Source organism: Zootoca vivipara, chromosome 7, assembly GCF_963506605.1.
Source record: "Zootoca vivipara chromosome 7, rZooViv1.1, whole genome shotgun sequence".
In the NCBI taxonomy this organism is placed as follows: Eukaryota; Metazoa; Chordata; class Lepidosauria; order Squamata; family Lacertidae; genus Zootoca; species Zootoca vivipara.
The window spans coordinates 73,052,607-73,072,136 of NC_083282.1; the positions used below are offsets into that span (position 1 = coordinate 73,052,607).

The 19,530-nt window shown below is 44.0% G+C and overlaps 1 non-coding gene across 1 annotated transcript; it reads right to left on the minus strand.

The window, feature by feature from the left end:
- Positions 1–5,387: 5,387 nt before the first annotated feature.
- Positions 5,388–5,461, minus strand: TRNAI-AAU (transfer RNA isoleucine (anticodon AAU)). The gene has a single exon. It is a non-coding gene; the product is annotated as a tRNA-Ile (tRNA).
- Positions 5,462–19,530: the final 14,069 nt, after the last annotated feature.

Sequence of the window (19,530 nt, forward strand, 5' to 3'; positions counted from 1 at the left end):
TTTCACTGGGATAAGAAAGATTTGCTAAAATTGAGGAGCTGCCGTGAAAAGCAAGGTTGTGCATGTTTCCTCGGAAGTAAGTCCCACTACCTTGAGAAGTGGATTAAGGATTCAGTAGTGGATTCAGTAAATGGATTAAGGATTTAATAGTGGATTAAGGATTGCAGTCTAAATCCCTTTTACGAGGTTGGAGCTGTACATTGGGCGCTACCAGAAGCCTTTCGCTTAGCGACCTGATCCACAGCCCTGTTCGACCGAAATGTGAAACCCGTCTGAGTTTCATCGTGAAAGCGCACGGGATGACCCCGGTTTGAATCTGGTTCACTGGCGGTGGCAAAGAGCGAAGCCGGATCCGAGGGAGAATGCGATATGGGACAGGCAAGGCTCGATCCTCAGCGTCACTTGTTGCTGGCCAGAAAGTTCTCGCGAAAGAGCTTGCACCTAAGTAACGCAGCCGGACCATCTGTGGATGCTCTAGCTGCCGACATGGCTGGGACGCAGGAGAGGTGTGCGTGGTACTCTGGTCTCCGCACACGTCCCCAGTAAAGAGGTTCAATAAACAATTAACCAGGCAAGACTCCGAAGTAAACGAGCGCCTGGCCTTCGAGAAAGAAACGCAGGCAATTCTAAAAGAGAGCAAAAGACAGGATTAAAGCGCCCCTTACTCCGGAGTCCCAGTTGATGGTGATTAAATTCCGGATTATCTATACCTTTCTATCTATCTATCTATCTATCTATCTATCTATCTATCTATCTATCTATCTATCTATCTATCTATCTATCATCTATCTATCTATCTATCTATCTATCTATCTATCTATCTATCTATCTATCTATCTATCTATGCTTTAGCTGAGATTCCTGCATCGCAGGGGGGTGGACTAGAATGACCCTTGGGATCTCTTCCACCTCTACAGTTCTATGATTCTATCTAAATCTTCTGTAGGGCACCGTCCAGGTTAAACCCAGCGAATTTGAGACTAAGTCCAAGTTTCAGATTAGTAAAGGGTGACTTTTATTTTTTATTTTAATTTTTGAATTCCTAAAGGAAGTGTACAGATCTTGAAACCACCACTTTGGTTTCACCCTGGAAAGGTCAAAAAAGGCTAATGGATTTCATCGCATAGATCCGTGTGCGCGGATGCGCTTGCGGGTGCGCGTAAGGAGAACGAGGCTGTGTGAATGAGCACAGTCCCTCGAACCCTCCTCCTTATTTAGAAAAAAGTGTTTAGGATCAATGCAAAACGTCTCCTTGCTTCTTCAGCTTCCTATTCTTTCTGACTCCCCACCCCTTTGAAAATTCGGAGGGACGTGGCAATCATGTCTCAGTAAATTGGAGAGGAGACGTGGCTCAGCGGCAGAGCATCTGCTTGGCGTGCAGAAGGTCCAGTATCCAACTCCCAGCATCTTCAGGAAGGGCTGGGCACGTCGCCTTGCCCGAAATCCTGGAGAGCCTCTGCCGGTCCGTGTGGACAATACTGAGCTTGATAATAGGCCAATTGTCTGACTCAGTACGTTCTCCGTTCCTATGCAACCGGTTAGCTCCCAACGCGCAAAGTTGTCTCCCACATTAGTTCCAGCGGAGACGTACCTGTAGATCTCGGTGCCTTGACGAGGCAGCTTACCGTATTTTGCAGAGGCGCTTAACAAGAATTACTGGGAAGCTCATTTCACTGCCCAGACCACGTGCTGAGTCAGGATCAAGGCGAAAGTCTATAAAAATAAAGGAACAATTAAGAACACCCCGAAGCTGAAAATCACGTCGAGGGAGGGGGGAATCTGTTTCCTTCAGCTGAGTGGAACGTGGTTTGAAATGTGTTGATGATGAAACTCAGTACTTATCGCGCCTTCCCTCCTTGCACACCTCTGTATTTGCTAACCTGTTACTTACCTACACGCATTCCATTTAGATAACACACACACACACACACACACACACACACACACACAGAGAGAGAGAGAGAGAGAGAGAGAGAGAGAGAGAGAGAGAGAGAGAGAGAGAGAGAGAGAGAGAGAGAGAGAGAGAGAGAGTCTGCAGTGTGTCGTGTGTTCTGATTGGAACAGGAACTTGTTCCTAAAGAGACATTTTTGCGTCTCCCAAGATCTGATAATGGGAGGTGGGGAAAGGGGAGAACAGGGGAAAATGGGGGGGGAGGGGATCTCAGGGCGGGAAGGAAGGTTTCACTTTTTGCTGCCTTTGTACATTTCAAAACCTGTGTAAGCAACCGACGTGTTCTGCTGTGCTTGTCTCTCCCCCCACTCACCCAAGCTTCCCGTGTAAAGCAAAAACAGCTCTGGTTAATAATCAATTGTAGATAAGAGTGTATGTTGTGCGTATATAAGACGGGGTGGGTGGGAATGTGGAGGTTTTCACGTTTCGGATACATCATGGCCCGCGAATTTAGGTATGAAATCTCTCTGTCTCCCTCCTCCTCCTCCTCCTCCTCCTCCTCCTCCTCCTCCTCCTCCTCCTCCTCCTCCTCCTTGATTTGGCCTGCTGACACCCCCAGCCCGATGGCATCCTTGGAAGTGTTGAGCATAGCTGCCAAGTTATCCCTTTTTTAAAGGGATTTTCCCTTATGCTGAATAGGCTTCCTCGCGAGAAAAGGGAAAACTTGGCTGCTATGGTGTTGAGGTCGGACAGAACCCTTTCAACCAGCGTAGGATCTGTCATGTCTCGTGGTAAACGAATCATCCACGTGCTTTTTTACATTTTACTATTTTTTACTGACCCAGCACCAGATCTCCATCTGCAAGCGCGCAGGTGGAGCATCCCTATGGGAAGAGAGGGAGAAGAAAAGGCCAGCTATCCCGAGGCGTTCGCATTGTCCAGAATGAACCGAGGATGAACAATATTAGGCTTCTACAGCTTCCCCCCCCCCCCACAAGCAGATATTTAAAGGCACAGCAATATCGCTTGTGTGTAACTGATGAATTCATTAGCGTAATGCGCTTAAGCTTAATTAGAAAGTGCACCTTAAACCCCCAGATTTGCTGTTGGTTTTGTTTGTTTGTTTGTTTGTTTGTTCAGGCATATATGTTCATTTGGGAGTCTGGGTTGCCTCCAGGAGGTTCCTCTGCAGGTGTCAACTGTTTTGGGCTCTCCCTGAGTGAACTAAGCTATGATCAGAAACATCTCCCCACAGATTTTTCTTCCTCTGTCCTTCCTCCACCCATAATTAGAAATATTAGCTTTACACTCACTCAAGGAGCTGCCACAAGCTAAGGTATGTGCAACATTATTTTTGCATTTGCTTAGATTATTGCATTTGCCTAGATTTCTCAAAAGGCTGAAGGTGGATAATGGCACCACAGCCATTTAAGGCACAACACAACACACATGTGTGAATCTTGCAAATGAAATCAGGGAAACGAGGAATATTTTTGATTAAGAGACACCTCTCATTTCCCCATTTTGTTGTTTAGTCGTTTAGTCATGTCCAACTCTTCATGACCCCATGGACCAGAGCATGCCAGGCACTCCTGTCTTGCACTGCCTCCCGCAGTTTGGTCAGACTCATGTTCGTAGCTTCGAGAACACTGTCCAACCATCTTGTCCTCTGCCGTCCCCTTCTCCTTGTGTCCTCAATCTTTCCCAACATCAGGGTCTTTTCCAGGGAGTCTTCTCTTCTCATGAGGTGGCCAAAGTATTGGAGCCTCAGATTCAGGATCTGTCCTTCCAGTGAGCACTCAGGGCTGATTTCCTTCAGAATAGATAGGTTTGATCTTCTTGCACTCTCAAGAGTCTCCTGCAGCACTCCTTCACATTTTAGCTGCATTTAAAAATGGTTCTAGTCCTCATGGTTCCATCTCCTTAACATTTAGGGGAAAATCTTTAACATTTTTTTAAAAAATCAGCTGCAGTAGATCCCCAGTAAGAGAAAAATGCTAGTCAGTGCCTCTTAATATAGATGAATATGGACGCATAAGCACACACCTTTATATTCTCGGCCCAGTCCACAATCCTTTTTAAGTGAAAGGCTTTGGATTTGAGGCCTTCAATTCCCCTTGAAAAGCACTGGGGCTGTAGCAGCTTACACCCAAATCCTTTAGTTGGGCAGTGTGGATGGGGCTGTCTGCAAACATTTTGCACCTGACATTCTTAAGGCACGTGAATCAATATGGTTCATAACACTGATGAGAAAAGATGTGTGACCATTAGGACCAGCAGCTCAACTATAACAACTATAACAACAGTTTCCATACAGATCTTTTATTGACATGACTACAAACTCTGTATTTCCATTTGTGCAGAGGAATGATCCACCAAATGGCAGCTTTTCTTTTACAGTATAGAACTATAGACTTTTAATGCTGTATGTCCAACAGAAGAAAACCTATGATGGTCAGTTTCTCTCTTTCTCTCTCTCACACCTTTCCAACTCTTCACACTGTAGGGAAGATTGCCTCTTCACAAGACCTTCTGATTTATGGTGTGTGGGAAGCCTGTAACAAGGACAGCTATGTTTGTCTGCAGCTGCATGCCTGTTTCAGTTAGCCAATGTTGGAGAATGACATTTGAAGCAACACAACAGAAGCTGAACTTTTCATGTAGACACATTTTCATGGATATTTCCCATGAGGAAATATCATGCACAAATCCATATTTTTAAAAATTTCTACAGAAGACTCCAGGGTGACATTACAGCTTGCAACTTTAAACTAGAATTGGCCCAATAATAGACATCTCAAGAACCTTTACTAAATTCCTTATGGTTAGTTCTCTTGGTAACCAGGCTGGTGCTTTCTCAGTGTTGGTGCTACAGCTATGGAACTACTTCTCCAGTGAAGCCCTCCAGGTCACCTCAATTATTCCATTTGAAATATAGTTTATCCAGGCTGTGAATGTACCACACATTTAAATCACATTCCTCCCTTCAAAGACTCTTGGGAACTGTAGTTTATGAAGGACACTAGGCACTTCAGGGGATAAATGACAACTCTCAGTATTATTTGGAAGCTTTAATTGCATGTTAAATGTTAATAAAGACTTTTTGATTTCTCAAGTGCTTGTCTGACATGTTGTTGCTCTGTTTTTTGTTTATAAAATGATTTTTTAAAAAAGTGATATTTTGAATTTTGAGCATTTTCAAGTTTCACTTCAGAGACTTTCCTTTTTGGAATATTCCATTAAAAACACTTCAATCTTTTAAATCTTAGTCAAATTTAAGGATACTAGTAAAAAGGTAAAAAAGGTAAAGGACCCCTGGACAGTTAAGTCCAGTCAAAGGCGACTATGGGGTGCAACGCTCATCTCGCTTTCAGGCCGGCATTTGTCCACAGACAGCGATTCTGGCGCAAACATGGTCCTCTTACACATAGAATCATAGATTGTAGGGTTGGAAGGGACCCTGAGGCTCATCTAGTCCAACTCCCTGCAATGCAGCTGTCCCATACGGGGATCGAACCTGCGACATTGGCATTATTAGCACCATGCTCTAACCAACTGAGCTAACCAGGCTAACATGCCTTTTTTTAAAAAAAAAACAATCATATGTCTTGCACAACTTAAAACTGGTAATGCTGAGAACATTAAGCTTTGGAGAATATGTCTGATTTTTGTGTGTGTCTGATTTTTGAGCAGACACAAATTGAAGTATTTTGCTGGAGAATTCCAACTTGCTCCATGCAAATTCATTTAAGCTGCAGTCCTGAGCTAAATCTTGGCCTTGTGGGCTGGGTAGAGGGATCTGTGAGGCAGACAAAGATGGCCTGAGAACGGTAGCACCTTTTGTCTGCCCAGCATCGGACCACCAGAACCATGGAGCTCATCTCTGATCAAGGGAGTTTCTGTCTCAGCTGTTATGACTAGCAAAAGCCATTGCTAGATCTGTCCTCCATTAATTTGTTCAGCACCTTGTGTGCTGATTTTGCCCTGCGTTAGAAGTGAAAGAAAACTGCATTGGATGCTTCGCTGGATCATTCCAAGTCTTTGACCATAGGTTTGCTGAGAAGCCTTCTGGAAGAAGTTTGCAAGCTTTCTAGGATCTCAAAGAAGCTTTTCTATATCATTTCACAGCACATAGAAATCAAAGCAGAGGGCAACTCAGAGATCCTGCAGGCTGCTCATAGAACAAATGGCAAGTCCATATCATATTGTATAGTGTCCTCTGGAAATTGCCTTTGCACTCAGCCTGATTAACAATTCCCTTTCATTGGTTGCAAAAATTGCTTAGACAGAGAGAATTTTGGAACCCCCATATCTGCTGCCTAAAGATTTAAATACTGTATAATCATAAACCTATGCTGCTTACTCTTCTTATTTTGCTCTTTTCACCCCAAGTCCCCATTAGGGATTTTGTTTGGTTTCTGTTTTGACAGCTTCTGTGTCTATGTGTTTGTGGTGGTGGTTGTTCTGTGAGCTATTTCCAGATTTAATATCAGTGCAGTCGCAGGAGAAGGATGCACAGTTAGCACCCCCCATACAAAGTGTTTTTCAAACTCCTGTTTGATGTACTGGACAGGTTTGCAATTTTCGCATTGGTGTTGATCAGAGAGCGTTGGATCAGATTTATTGTCCCCAATGGGGGAAAGAGGGAGGGGTGCCCACCTTATACTCTCACATAGCTCCCTTTTCACCTAATGAAGCACAATTCTCCTGACTCTGCTTCATTCCCTCCCAGTATATATTTAGAAAGGAGCCTAAATGAGAAGGAAAAGTGGGTCAGATGTTTTCTTTTTTCTTTTTCTTTTTTGCAAAAGGCTACCTTGAATTTGTTGGGTATATAAATTATGGGCATTGTTAAATGATATCTAGGAGGAAGAGACTGTGGCTGCACTGGAAGTACAACGCTGATTCTGGATGTGGTCAGACAAGACAACCAAATGTGTCGATTTGGCCCTCATTCCTTGGATGTTTGTAGTACTCATTGGGGGGCTCACAGATCACTCCCCCCCCAAGCATTTAGTGACAGACACCAGTGGCATAGCATGGGTTGATAGTGCCCGGGGCTGGGGGGAGGGGGGAGGGGGGAATGGAGTATGCATGCACATTCAACTGCCTAATTGTAGCTGCAAAGATAAGAAAAAAAAGAGTTGTTCCATTGTCCAGACAGATCACTTCCTGATTCAGATAGAGAAGCCATTTTCAACAGAGCTCAGCACCGGAAGCACATAACTCTATTGATGCAGCACCAGGTATTGAAATTTTGCACCCCTAAGAATTTTGTGCCCAGGGCAACTGCCCCCTCCATGCTTAGACACTGGTGCTGCTAGGTCAGGATTTGGGGGCAGATGTCCAGAGCCCCCATGCAGTAGAATAAGCTTCAGGGCCCCCCAATGCAGCAAGCGCCTGTTTAAGGAAGTGTAGAAGGGCCAGCCTACTTGAGGCCAAGAGAGGTGACCACCTCAGGCATCAGGATCCACAGGGGCAGCAGATCCTGATGTAAATCCCCCCCTTGTACCTGATGTGGATCTTTACTCATCTCTTCTTCCCCGGTGTGGGGAAGGAGCCATTTTGTGGTTTGCTTCAGGTCCCAAAGTGTATTGGGTCAGCCCTGAAGTGTAGCAATACATATCATCCTCTAAAGTCCAGAGTCCACAATTACCTACCTGCACCAGTGACTGTAGACATACTCTCAGACATACAGCTGTGCTTGCAATAACCTATCATGGAAATATGATGTCCAAAAGGGGGAAACCCTTTGAGATGCCTTTATGAAACTGAGAAACAGTCATGGCTGTGCAAGAATGAACAGGTGAGATTTTATTATGGATGGGTGGATATGCAGAAAACCAGTGTAATTTATGTTCTGTGGTGGGGTGGGGGAGATTAAAGAATAGGCTATGATGGAACGATGACCCAACTGAGGGTTGAAACTTTCTCCTCTCTGTGGTAGTCCTCATACCCTCTTCTTAAACCTGCTATTGCCCCAAGAGAGAATCTGCCATGGGTGTTCCAAAAGACAGTGGGCACATTTACCTTCCCAGTCTACATTCTATGATCAAGGGGAACCATTGGGAGACTGAGAAATCAAGATGGTTGAGCTCTATTTTTCAGGCTGCCTGTGTTTATCCTCATGCACATGTACATCTGGCTCTTTGGTTCTATGCCCTGAGTTAAGTTTGTCAGGATCAATTTAATTAAACTCTAGAGTAGGCATCCCCAAACTGTGGCCCTCCAGATGTTTTGGCCTACAACTCCCATGATCCCTAGCTAACAGGACCAGTGGTCGGGGAAGATGGGAATTGTAGTCCAAAACATCTGGAGGGCCGAAGTTTGGGGATGCCTGCTCTAGAGGATTGGTTCAAACAATGGGAGAGCTTCTAACTGACTGTGTTCAGCCCAGTAATTCACATGAACAAAGTCAAGGATTCTTCTGGGCCCACTACAAATTGTCCCATTGTTCTCTCTCCATTCCCTTCTCTTTCTCCTTTTGGTTTCACTTTGTTGCTCATATTTTCTAGTCTTAAACCTCATCTCTCCATATTTCTATTTTAGTTTCAATTAAAATAATTTTTTTAAAAAATATGAAAACTTGTCAATACTTTAGTGTCAATTTCTTCTAATGTACACATTTTTGTATGCAATTTTGCCTGATATGCACATTTTGGCAATGAATTTTCACTAGTATGATGCATTTTTTTTGCACTCCTTTGCATAATTTATCTGTATATATTTTTCAGTTGAAGAATGGCACAACAAAATTCAGAGAAGGGCAAACTTTAAAGGGCAAGTTTTGTTTTGGTTTGCATATTGTTTCAGATAATGCTAATTAGGTAGATTTGCATTAAAATCCAAACTGAACTGAATTTCTCCCCTGATCCTAATCCACAGTGGCTGAACAACAGAATCCGGTGGCTGTGATGGGTTAGAAGAGAAAGGGCCTTTTCAGGAGGTGCCCTCTTTGGGTTATGGAACATTCTCGCCAGAGAAAGACTCACCTGGTGCCTACTCTAATGTCATTTCTGGATTTCCCCCCTTTCCTAGGATTTTTCCATGAGATTTTTCCATGACCAAGCCCTCCTCCTCTGGTCTGCAATTAAATTACAAATAGAGGATTTCCCAGCACAAATTTGTGGAGGATAAGACTATTCTACCTACATGTCAGAGACAGTATGGGCCTGAATACAAGTTGCTGGGGCCATGAAGAGGCTGCTTTTGCATTCAGCCCTTCTCGTGGGGTTTCCATAGGTGTCTGGTTGGCCACTGTGAGAACAGGATACTAGACTAGATGGGCCTTTGGTCTGATCTACAGTCACGAAATTAAAAGACGCCTGATTCTTGGAATAAAAGCAAGGACGAACCTAGACAGCATCTTAAAAAGCAGAGACATCACCTTGCATACAAATGTCTGTATAGTTAAAGCTATGGTTTTCCCAGTGGTGATGTATGAAAGTGAGAGCTGGACCATAAAGAAGGCTGATCGCTGAAGAATTGATGCTTTTGAATTATGGTGCTGGAGGAGACTCTTGAGAGTCCCATGGACTGCAAAAAGATCAAACCTACCCATGGACTGCAAGAAGATCCATTCTTAAGTCAGCCCTGAGTGCTCACTGGAAGGACAGATCGTGAAGCTGAGGCTCCAATACTTTGGCCACCTCATGAGAAGAGAAGAATCCTTGGAAAAGACCCTGATGTTGGGAAAGATTGAGGGCACAAGAAGAAGGGGACAACAGAGGACGAGATGGTTGGACAGTGTTCTTGAAGCTACGAACATGAGACTGACCAAACTGTGGGAGGCAGTGCAAGACAGGAGTGCCTGGCGTGCTATGGTCCATGGGGTCACGAAGAGTCGGACACGACTAAATGACTAAACAACAACAACAACAACAACAACAACAACAACAACAAGCGGGGACCTTCTTATATTCTTATGGATGTGGGTTTGTAGTTTAGGTAGCACCTGAATGGCAACTTAGCATATGGCTAAGGGGACAATGTATACCCACCCAGGTGGGACCCAGGGGACCCAGGTGGCGCTGTGGGTTAAACCACAGAGTCTAGGACTTGCTGATCAGAAGGTCGGCGGTTCGAATCCCTGCAACGGGGTGAGCTCCCGTTGCTCGGTCCCAGCTCCTGCCCACCTAGCAGTTTGAAAGCACATCAAAGTGCAAGTAGATAAATAGGGACCGCTCTGGCGGGAAGGTAAACGGCGTTTCCGTGCGCTGCTCTGGTTCGCCAGAAGCAGCTTTGTCATGCTGGCCACATGACCCGGAAGTTGTCTGCGGACAAACACCGGCTCCCTCGGCCTATAGAGCGAGATGAGCGCCACAACCCCAGAGTCGAACACGACTGGACCTGATGGTCAGGGGCCCCTTTACCTTTAAGGGGACAATGTATACCCACCCATCCCACCACCTGTCATGATATGGAGCCTTGCCTGGGAGTGGACATGGAAGCTTCCAAGTCCTACTACATCTCCCATCATGCCTACCTATTGGACATGCTGACTGGGGCTGATGGGAGTCTAGGAACATCCGGAGGGCATCCAGTTGACTACCCCTTGTTTAGTCCATGCTGTTTTTAATGCTAAACCAGAAGTGTTGTGGGATTGGGGTTGGTGGTTTCTCAGAGAAAAGGAGGCATAAAATGGGTTTCCGCTGCAGATGGTCCATTAAGCCTGTTCTTATCGATCTTTGCAGGCTGCAGTGTACTGCTTGGATTAGCTGCACAGGTTATCACTTACTTCTGTCTGTCTCATTTAATTCTCCCCAAGCCCCACCTTGCAATCACTCTTTTTGTGGGAATATCGTTGCTTACAGGTGGGTTAAAAAAAACAACCTCTCTCTATATATAGCAGCAATGTTGCCACCTATTCCTCAGACTTCCCGGTAGTGAGATGAAATAAAAGTGGAACTAGTGGGGGGGGGGGAAAGGACATACAGGAACATACGTAAATAATTCCACAAGTGGGACTTGCAACACGGAATGCAGGTGTTTCAGAGTCCAGCCAATCTATTCCATGTCCCCCACCCACATTCCCCTTGCTTTCCACTTCCATCCTCCAGCATCTGGGCATCATAAGCAATGGCATTCATAGCCTGAACATCAGAAGCAGAAGGATGATAGTGAGACCTGTAATCAGGAGCAGTGTTCGAAATGGAGATATGAAAGCTAGGAGCTAAATGGCAGCTTAAACCTTGGTAATGGGCGCAACAATGGAATGTCTAGGCACACTTTTTATACCAAGAATACAAAGCTGAAAATGAGTGAACTGCAGCTAAAATATTATGTTCATTTTTCACATGGTCTAGTCCAGGCATCCCCAAACTTCGGCCCTCCAGATGTTTTGGACCACAATTCCCATCTTCCCCGACCACTGGTCCTGTTAGCTAGGGATCATGGGAGTTGTAGGCCAAAACATCTGGAGGGCCACAGTTTGGGGATGCCTGGTCTAGTCCTTCTCCTGCTCACCTACCCCAAATATTCTTAAGAGGGTCTCTTCTCCAGAGAGTAGCTGGAAGTGGGGAGGCAGAAAACGGCCCTCCTTTCCTTCCATTCTGAAGTTTAAGGTGAAATCATAGGCGCAGTACTGTGTCCAGAGCTCAGAAACTACTTGCACAAATGAAATTCCCTGTCACAAAATGCACCTAGAACAGGGACATCCAACTCCCAATAGACTGCGATCTACTCACAGTATAAAGAACTGGCAGTGATCTACCCATTGTCGTTTGATGGATCAATGTTGTTGAGCTTGTTTTTTTTTTAGGAAGCAAATAAATGAATGAATGGAACTGAATATATGAATGAATGAAACTGAATGAGCATTGCGATATACACAGAACATAATAAAAAGTCGATTATATAAAACACACAGCTGAGGGTCCTGAATCTGCAGTCAAATGGAGATCTACCAGGAACACCCTGCGATCTACCAGTAGATCGCGATCTACCTGTTGGACGTGCCTGACCTAGAACAACTGGTGTTTCGAACACTGATCAGGAGTAAAGCACTCCAGGTGCATTCACAATTCTTCTGCTGAAAGGAAGAGTTTTGCTGCTGTTTATTGTTGCTTTTAATGGCTATGGATTCCATGGGATGGGGGAGAAATGTGATTCAGTTTGCATTTCAAGGCAGATCTACTTATTTACACTTTGTGAAACAATACATGAACTGAAACACAGCCAGCCTTTGACGTCTGCACTTCTCTGAATTTGCAATGCAGTTCTCTAGCTAGGTAATGTGTACAAAAAATGCTAGGGCAAAGCATGTGTAACAGTAACTATATTATAGACTGCTTTGCCTCTTTTCTTTTGGCAAATGCTTTGTGCCACTGGGGAGGTGGTAATTCTGTATTGATTTGTTATGGTTGTTTGTATGTGATGCCAATAAAAGGTTTGATGATGATGAGTAAATATATGAGTGAAAACAGCACACACAAAAGCATTATATGAGGGGACGTTGCTTTGCAAAAATAATGTGTATATTTAGGCAAAATTGCATACAAGTGTGTGTGTTTCAGGTTCCATTTTCTCTCATGAAGGCTTTTTGAAAAATGCAGACTGATGTGGAAATGTAGAAATCTGAATTTAAGCCTGGGACAGTGAGAAATGGAGAGAAACCTCAAAAAGTTGGATTTTCATGGTATATTGCATTTGAATACTGTTCTGATGCAAGTCAGCAAGGAAGGAGATGGCAGCTATATAGATTTAATAAAGAAGTAGATCTCAAACAGGACATTGTGTTTAAAATGAATGATGCATTTTGAACGATAGCAATGCCTGTTTTCAGTCCATTATTATTATTATTATTATTATTATTATTATTATTATTATTACCGTATTCCCTGGATGAGTGGGCCTATACCTGGCTGACTGTAGTGTTTGAGGTTGGTCGGTCTTTATTGTACAAAACCCAACATTTGGGTCTTCCGTTACCTCTTGGAATCCACAGTGCAATGTAATGTTTCACATCATCTTGATTTCTGTCTTCCCAGTCTCATCAGCTGGTTAAACAGCATCTTGTCCTTGAGCTCAGCCACACAAAATGAAATCCTGTATAGTAGTGTGTATACAACTGGTATCATGGTAGGGTTGGATGACCCCAGTGACTGTGATTGATGATCCTTGAAACAGGGCAGCTAGAATAGAAAAGGCCTTTTTTCTGCAACTAAAAAAGAGAATTATTGAGATAATTAGATCATTTTTATTAAGAAGTGATCACATTCTTTTCTTTAAAAACGGGATTGTTGAATGCATGTGTTGTAGCCTGCATTCCTTACCCACTGAGCTGTTCTGTCCTAATAAAAGGATTCCCAGTGAAGGGATTGTCTTATCCTTTCTTTTCGATTTTGTGCAGCTCCTCTAAGTTAATGAGAGAAACATATGCAGCAAATGAATACAGACCATCCTTGAGCGCCCTGTCAAATGTTCTGAAAATATAAAAATGGAAGAATCCTGTTGGATCAGACCAAAGATCCATCAAGTCCAGTATCCGCCGTCACCCACTACAGGTGTGGAACTCCCAATTGCTTTTGTTATTAAAATGACTATTTGGGTAGAAATGGAAGGGAAGCATCAGGAGAAACTCCCTCGTGAAAAGAACTGCTCAACAGGGGAAGCATCTGCCTCAGGGCGATGGGATCTCCTTCACTGGGGATATTTAAATAGAAGCTGGATAGCCACCTCTCAGGAATACCAAAGTTGCTGAAGCAAGGTTGGGTTAAATGATTGCTAACTCCATATTCCAACTCTCTAATTCTAAGATTGTAATTAAAATCACTCACATTCACAGGTCTTTACTCCTTTGTTGCTCTGAGGTTCTGTTTGTGGTCTCCTTGGAGGAAAAAAAAGCAAAAAATCCTCCTCCTTGGGATAGAAAAGCAAAAGGAAATAATACAAAAAACATCTAAAGAGGTTTGAGGTCGGGGAAAACTGTGCTAGATTTTGCTTACCAGATTGTAGTGTGTATTGGATTGCAATTTATGGTCTGTATGTTATGTTAGATGGTGGTGAAATCATGTATTTTGCATTGTGTGTAGAAGTATTTTCTCTGGCCTATCCTGAATCTGCTGCCAATCAATGGTTTTGAGTGAGACTGAGTTATAGAGCAAACAAATAGTTTGGGACTGCATATTTACTTTTTTTTTGTACACACTATAGCAGGTGGACAAGCGGGAGGATCAGGACTTGAAAAGGTAGCACTTTTTAACCCTTTATGCCTGTGCCATGATGGTAACAAAAATTGTCCCCAGTAGCATGGCTTCTTTCCTGATGCAAAATAGGGGTTTGGGGAGGGGGGCATCTTTTGTTTTGGTTGTGGTATGGGAATAAAGGATCAAAGAAACACTTCACCCCTACCATAGCCCTAATCTTAATCGTGCCCCTATGCCTCCCTCTTAAAGTGAAAATAAACACACAGAGCTAAACTATGCAATTAAGTAATGTGTGGTGTGGGTTCTAGTGCAATGGGAGAGGGAGCAAAACATTTTCTGACCACTTTCTTCAAAGCATGTGTAGTTTTATGCATTGCCAGCAGGTCACCCTTATTGTCTTCTTTTAAAACAAAACATAAAAATAATTTTAAAAAATTAATTAAGTTTTTGAATTTTTTAATACATATAAAACATAGTGATTTCAAACATTAAAATACAGAGTTCTTTCGAACCCTTAGACCTCCCTCCCTCCCTCCATGGGTTCCATCTTTAAGATTAAATTTACTGCATCTTTTACCCTTATCTAGCTATTATATAACCATAATTACCATTACAACAATTCCACATTATAAATGTCTTTACATCCTTGCCAAATATTTTAGCTGTTCATAGTGGTCTTTTAAGTAAATTACAAATTTACTCCAGTCTTTAGAAAATACTTGATCTTCCTGGTTTCGGATCTTCCCCATCAGTTTTGCCATTTCCACACACTCCATCAGTTTCATCTGCCATTCTTCTTCTTTTCTTGGTATTTCTCCTTCCGTCCATCTCTGGGCTAGTAGCATTCTCGCTGCCATTGCTGCATACATAAAAAGTATTTTATCTTCTCTTGGAAACTCTTCACCTCTAATACCTAGTAAAAAGGCTCCTGGCTTTTTAACAAATGTATTTTTAAACATTTTCTTAAGTTTATTATATACCATTTCCCAGGAAGCCTTTACCAATGTACATGTCCACCACATAGGGTAAAAAGTGCCCTCTTTCTCTTTACATTGCAAACACAGTTTAGATCAGGCATAGGCAAACTCGGCCCTCCAGATGTTTTGGGACTACAACTCCCATGATCCCTAGCTAACAGGACCAGTGGTCAGGGATGATGGGAGTTGTAGTCCCCAAACATCTGGAGGGCCGAGTTTGCCTATGCCTGGTTTAGAACTTGTTAACAAAACAAACAAAAAATATTAAGGCTGCAATCCAAATCTTCGCACTGGACCGGGGGGAACAGGGGTGTCAAACTCAAATTCATTGGGGGCCGCATCAGCAGTTTGGTCACCCTCAAAGGGCCGGTTGTATCTGTAGGACTATGTGTCCACTCTTTATTATCATAAATTATTGTCACTGCATTCAATTATTATTGTTTTTTGTAATAATGTAAGTAATAACTAGCTCTGAAAGCAGAAACATAGTCAGAATAATGGCAAGTAGATATTCAAATGTACAATTATTGTACAATTTATTGAAAAATGATTTTTGGTAACTGCACTGGGTGGTGGAGGCTCGCTAGGGTTTCATGCAGGACCTTTGCAGAGCTACTAGTACCTGGAGATGCTGGGGTCCTTCTGCATGCAGGACAGATGTTCTGCCAGTGAGCCACCACCCTTCACCAAAGGGACTGGCTGAGGCTGACTCACTGGAGCTGCTCTCCTGGTTCCAGGGTTTAAGGGCCAGAAGTATAAAGCAGCATCCTATGTTTCTGAGGAGAGGGAGAGGGAGGGGAGGGGAGGAAGGAAGGAAGGAAGAAAGAAAGAAAGAAAAGAGGGAGTGGGAGGGAGAGAGGAAGGAAGGAAAGAGGGGGGAGAAAGAAGAGTAGGAAATAAGGAAGGGAATAAAGAAGGAAATAAAAAGAAAGAGGGAGAGAAGACGGAAAGGGAGAAAGAAGGAAGGAAGTAGAGGGAAAGAAAGAATAAGAAAGAGGGAGAGGAAGAAAGATGGGAAGGACGGAAGGAAGAAAGGAAGGAAGTAAGGAAGAAAGAAAGAAAAAGAAAAGAGGGAGCAGGAGGGAGAGAGGAAGGAAGGAAAGAGGTGAGAGAAAGAAGAGTAGGAAAGAAGGAATAAAGAAGGAAAGAAAAAGAAAGAGGGAGAGAAGACAGAGATAAAGAAGGAAGGAAGGAAAGGGAAAGAAAGAATAAGAACGAGAGAGAGGAAGAAAGAAAGGGAAGGGGGGGTCGCCGCCTTGATTCAGCGCCAGAAAAGAGTGCGAAGGGGCAAAAAGCATTTCCCGTGCTGCTTGAGGCAGCGGGTGTCCGTTTTAGAAGTGCGTAAAGCCTCAGAGTTGCACGTTCGTGAGGCTGAGCCGCTGCTGAGCTCACGTTTATGACGCTGAGCCGCGGCAGGAGGAGGAGGAGGTGAGGCAAGAGGAGGCGGAGGCGGCGGCTTGCCGGGTCGGTGCCCGACAGCGCCGTGCGGAGAGTCCCGAGCCTCTGGGACGCAGCAGTGCTCTGTAGCACTTTGAATCCTCCTCCTCCTCCTCCTCCTCCACACGGCGCTGCTGGGTGCTTTGTCTGTGCTTCAGCAGCAGCAGCAGCAGCAGCAGCAGCAGCAGCAGCAGCAGCAGCAGCGCAGCCGTTTCCAGGCGCCGAGCCATGGCAGGAGGAGGAGGATTCAAAGTGCTACAGAGCACTGCTGCGTCGCAGAGGCTCGGGACTCTCTGTGCGGCGCTGCCGGGCACTGACCGGCAAGCTGCCTCCTCCTCCTCCTGCTGTGGCTCAGGGCGCTCCACGCAGTACTGCTCTGGCCGCCTTTCTACCTCCTCCGGCCCCAGCTGTTTGTCGGCGCAGCGCTTCAGCAGCAAGGTCCCGCTGCTGGGTCCCGCTGGCTGGGGCCCTCGGCGGGCCATATGACGAGGTCTGGCGGGCCGGATTTGGCCCCCGGGCCTTGTGTTTGACACCCGTGGGGGGGAAGGTTTAAATAGGTGGAGATGCCCATCTTTTCAACCCTACCAGCTTCCACCAACCTTGGCCCACAGAGGGAGGCCAGCTTCACTCTGCCAATGTGGAACTCCCCATCTCAGCTGACCCATGGAGGCAAATGGAAGTGCTGCCAGAGGATCAAGAGCTGGTTTTGCCCAGAGCTGGTGAAACAATTTGCCTGCCACTCCCCAGCCAGGGTTTGGAGGGCAGTGCCAAGCATAACAAAGCTTGATTGTATTCCATTCACCAAACTGCCCTTCTCTTAGCTGTTGAGGGTTTTTTTCTTGACTATTGCTTTAAGCCAGGCATCCCCAAACTACCGCCCTCCAGATGTTTTGGCCTACAACTCCCATGATCCCTAGCTAACAGGACCAGTGGTCGGGGAAGATGGGAATTGTAGTCCAAAACATCTGGAGGGCCGAAGTTTGGCGATGCCTGCTTTAAGCTAAAGGTAAAGGACCCCTAGACAGTTAAGTCCAGTCAAAGGTTGTTGCGGCGCTCATCTCACTTTCAGGTTGAGGGAGCCGGCATTTGTCCAGCTTTCCGCTCATGTGGCCAGCATGACCAAACTGATTCTGGCGCAATGGAATACAGTGATGGATGCCAGAGTGCAAACACCGTTTACCTTCCCGCCACAGCAGTACTTATTTATCTACTTGCACTGGCGTGCTTTCAAACTGCTAGGTTGGCAGGAGCTGGGGCAGAGCAACGGGAGCTCACCCCGTTGCAGGGATTCGAACTGCCAACCTTCCAAACGGCAAGCCCAAGAGGCTCAGTGGTTTAGACCACAGCGCCACCCGTGTCCTTTAAGCTAAGAAACTGATTCAAATAAGTTAAGAATTCTATTTTATCTTTTTGAACACATAAGCCATTTCATCTAAGGTGATACATCTGGCAACTAAAAGTAGGGCCTCCTTGATTGTGGCACCTTAATAATAGATCTCTCTCTGTCTCTCATCCTCTCTTATCTGGTCATCTGGCAACAAATCTGATGACTTATCAGATTCCAGGTAAAAATAGTTTGATTTCTCAGACATTAAATGGGCTCAGACATGAGGGCTGGTCAGGCAGTTTAGTAGCTTTCAATGGCTCTTTGGAATTCTCCACCTGAAGAAAACAATTACTGTTGTTTCGTTTTGATGGTTTTATTGTTATTGATTTAAAAATATGTTGTAAGCAGCCTTGGGAATTTTACGTTGAAAAGTAAAATTGATTTGAGCAAATGAATGAACAAACAAGGTTATATTTTCAGCAGACTTCCTAACAAGCAGACATTAACCTCTGTAGTTTGTCACTCGTATGATTCTGTCTGTTATAGGAGTTTGGGGACTGCAGTGTGCCCATGCTGGTACAGTGATAAAGAAAACTGACTTTGAACTCTAGGGCAGTGGAAAGTAACTGCATTTACCTGAAATTGGCTAGTAGCAATTTATAAAACTTTGTACCTGTTTTGTAGTTGATAAACATGGTGTTTTGCATTTATTTTCATATTTGCTTGATTTACTGTTCTTTTCTATTTACCCTAAACGTTTAAGAACCTTTCAAAGTTTACTTGGAAGATGCAGAAATCCTAAGCAAGGGTTGGGCAAATCCATGAAATCTGCTTTCTCTCCATACCTCATTTTCCAGTCCTAAATTCATTTTTTTCCATTTCCCCTTTAGTTTGTGACTTTTTAAAAACAACAACTGCATAGTAATTTTTTAATAATTTCCCCAATACTGTACATGCATTTCTATGTAACTTTGACCAATATATGCATTTTTGCAAACAGCTTTCCCCAATATAATATATTTCTGCGTGCATCTTCGCTCAATGTACACATTTATTGTTGCAGAACTGAATTGCAAAATTCAGAGATGTGTCGATTTCAAAGGTGTATTTTGGTTAATTTATTGGTTTGGAAACTGCAAAGAAGGTCCAGTACATTCACATTAATATTTCTTCCTCGTTCCTAAATTCAGTTGCTCTAGGCTTTTAAATTTTCAAATCTGCATACTACCTAGATAAATGATGTTCTTTAGTAAAGTAGGGCAGAGATGTTGACAAAGCAAAGGTTGACAAAGCAAAATTAGTAAGCAGAAAAGGAACACTTAGATTTTACACCTGTCCTCGGTTCCTTTAGCCCAGGTACCTTTACCTACCTGGAGAAAGGGTGGTGAGATATGAAGAACGAGTATTTTCTCTTTTGGTATTAGTAAGATGCTTTGGGGGGGACAAATTTTCTTTTATTTACTTTCACAGTTTGTGGTTTCTATTTCTGACTTCAATTACTACCTTCTCAGATGGCAAAAGGCTAAGATTTACCTAAGAAACTTGTGTACGTAGCATTGGGTACAACAGTTTACACCACCCACACTCACACCCACAGATGTACAGGGGCGGCATGTCACACTTCGCGTTTTTTTATAAAAAAATATTTTTTATTAAATTTTCCATTTTCCCCATTATTACATCATAAGAAATAACATAATTCCCAATTCCAATATTTCCCCTCCCCCCCCCCGACTTCCCCCTCTGGTGTAT